Raw genomic sequence first — 2,967 nt, 5'->3', positions numbered from 1 at the left:
GTGGGTTGATATCAGTAACCATAGGGTCTGTTTTCTGCCAAATGAGTCTGAGTTTGAGCCATTGACCTTTAGCTGTTTACAACCGCGGGTGTTTCACAGGCGGGTATAGCGGATCCTGTATCCGTGTGTACAGTGTACAGTGTACAGAGATGTATCAAAAAGGAACTTATGCTCAACTTGTAAATGCATTTTCTGTCCTTGTGCAATCATGGTTTTAAGACTCCTCGGAACTTTCAAGAATGGGCATGCGGCAAAGAATAAAATAAGAAAATTTCTTTTGATGGGAACTTTCAAGAATGGGCATGTGGCAAAGATAAATGTGACCAATTTCGATTTCACACATTTTCATGATTCAGTGGACCTGAACTACTCTCTTCTTCCTGGCCGAGCAAGTGGTGACACTCATGCGTGACCACAACTAGCTGACATAAAATTTATGTTAAGCTCTACTTCTTGAAAGTTGATGACTTGACTCCGGTTCATTCAAGACTATAACTGGTTTCAAATGCAATTTTCATTTAACTACTCTCACATTTACGTACTTCTCGGAGTTCTTTTAGTGTGAGTTCTCCTACAGCCAAGCACAATGTTTTCATTCATTTTGTTCCTCATGCAACTCAAATAGTCACATGATTCTGTAGTGCAGTCACGTGTTCAATATGACATGATAACTATCTGCTGAATGGCTTGCTCATACCTATATATCCTATGCTCATACTGTTCTGTTTTCATAGGAAGTCCTAACCAAGACTAGAGATGTATGGAAGTCCTATATATACCTTCTGGACTGGGATATCAAATAAGTGAGTGGGATATGAATACTAATTTATTTACCTCTTTATCCACCTCCAAATTGTCTGAAATATTGGTGGAAAACAAAAATATCATAACATTTACTATACTGTAAATCTGTATTGGCTTGTGCTAGAAAATAGAGTGTTGTCGATGGTTCCAACTACTGTCCTCTTAGATACTCACTTTGAAAAGCTTTTCTGAATTTCAGACCCAACCGGAAATCCCAGTGGCTGTTTGATATCCATGGTGGATTGTCCAGAGGTTAACAATTGTCCTTTCCCACTGTCTACTTACAATTTCGTGTTTTGCCATCATATCTAAAGCTTGCACAATATATTGCAGGACTGGCAACTCGGCACCATTATTTGGGTGCCCGGATATGATGCTCCTAATGTACTGCAACTAAATCAAGTGTGAATTGTCTTTCGTTAATAAGGAATTAGCCGGGTTAGGTATAATGTGCTGGCAAAAAGGTGGAGAAAAAGTGAAGGGATGGAAGAAGTGATTATCTGCAATGAAAAATCCATATATATAATTTAGTTGCCCAAAGGGGCACTCATGCATCCATTTGCCTTCTCCTGATGTAAACTCTTATTGTTGAGAAAAGAAATCAATGCGAAATTATGTGACCAACGACTCTTCATATAGCCACCACCACTGTTTTCCCTGTCTGTCATCACACCCCCGTTTACTTCCAGCTGTGCAAGGGCGATTCAGAACTGTCATGCTCACGCAACACATCATGTTCCATTAACTTGTTCAGTCCAGCGATTTGCTTCATAACCTTCCCGGAAATTTTCTTCTGCTTCACTAGTGGTTCGATTTTTCTATAGAAAAAAGTCACCACCATTACTAATTTCCCTGTACATGTCTCCATTTCTCAACTGTTCTTGTCTGGGTGTCTTTGCTATGACATGCTGATCTGAAAAATTGAGCTGAAGACTAAGCTGAGCTTAGTATATTCCCATTTCACGCATTAGTCGTGATGCCATGGACTTGGACCGCTCTCTCTAATCTTACTTTTTTTGACGTGGAAGGCAGGAGCTCTGCTGATATCATTAAATGGGGGAAAAGTAACATAATGGTCTGGTTTGTAAGGGAAACTATGCCAATAACCACAATATGGCGCTATTGATTAAGGGACAATCGTGCAAAAACCTAAAAACTAAAAAAAAGGAAACAACAATGCCGACACCAGTCAACTCTAAGCTCCACTACCCTCATGACCACAAACCGGAGATGAATGGGTAAGATCTTCCGAGACGCCTTCAAAAAGGATAAGGACAGCCATGGGCGTCGTTGTTACCGGCATCACCCCCCGTCAAAGACTTTAGATTTCGCCTAAATCCACCACAACAACCCCACCAAACCTCGACAAACAAGCCGGCCACAACAACAGCCCCCACGACACCCCTAACCAACAAGCCACGGTCTAGTGAAGAGGAGGAACTCCAACAGCAATGCCCTTGGCAGATCATGTGTTTTCACTATGGAGATCAAGTGTGATAGCAATGTCTTCCACAAGGTAACAACACACTAACATGAGAACAGTGACAAACATACATGAATCAGAGGGTACAAATTGTAAGAAAATGGTGAGTGAAATTACAACACCCTAAGAAGGAAGAAACTTGTCAGTGGGGATCTAGCTGGTTTGGTCGCACTCATATCCTAAGAAGGAAGACATGCAAGAATGTCTTTTATCATCTGTGCGAGGATTTCTTGGACTTTATAGTGGGGATCTAGCTGGTTTGGTCGCACTCATATCCACCTTCGACCCGCGGGACGCGAAAGGCGGCTCGGTCAAACCTGAGCCCAGCCGAGAGGGTCGGGATACCAACCCAACTAGACATGGCACGTCGCCCACGAGCAGCATGTCACATAGGGTTAGCTGGGTTTCACCCACAACAAGCTAGCAACCAAAGCGTCTGGTCAGAAGTCGCCACAACGGTAGATCCTGACACAGACAAATTAGGGGCTAGGGGCGAAGGATGACCAAAAAGACGAACATGAGCAACCTTGCACATAGAGCAACTGGTAGGCGGGCTCCGACCAAGCTACCATCCACATCCAGACAACCAGAAAAGGCACACGTCCATTGCATGCCCACCAATGATGGCACATCCATGGGGGGGACAATGCCCGAAAGGTTGTTGCCACCCAATTCAGACT

This window comes from Triticum dicoccoides, chromosome 1B (genome assembly GCF_002162155.2).
Source record: "Triticum dicoccoides isolate Atlit2015 ecotype Zavitan chromosome 1B, WEW_v2.0, whole genome shotgun sequence".
Taxonomy (NCBI): domain Eukaryota; kingdom Viridiplantae; phylum Streptophyta; class Magnoliopsida; order Poales; family Poaceae; genus Triticum; species Triticum dicoccoides.
The sequence above is the reverse complement of the archived record's forward strand: the minus strand, read 5'-3'. Positions refer to the sequence as shown.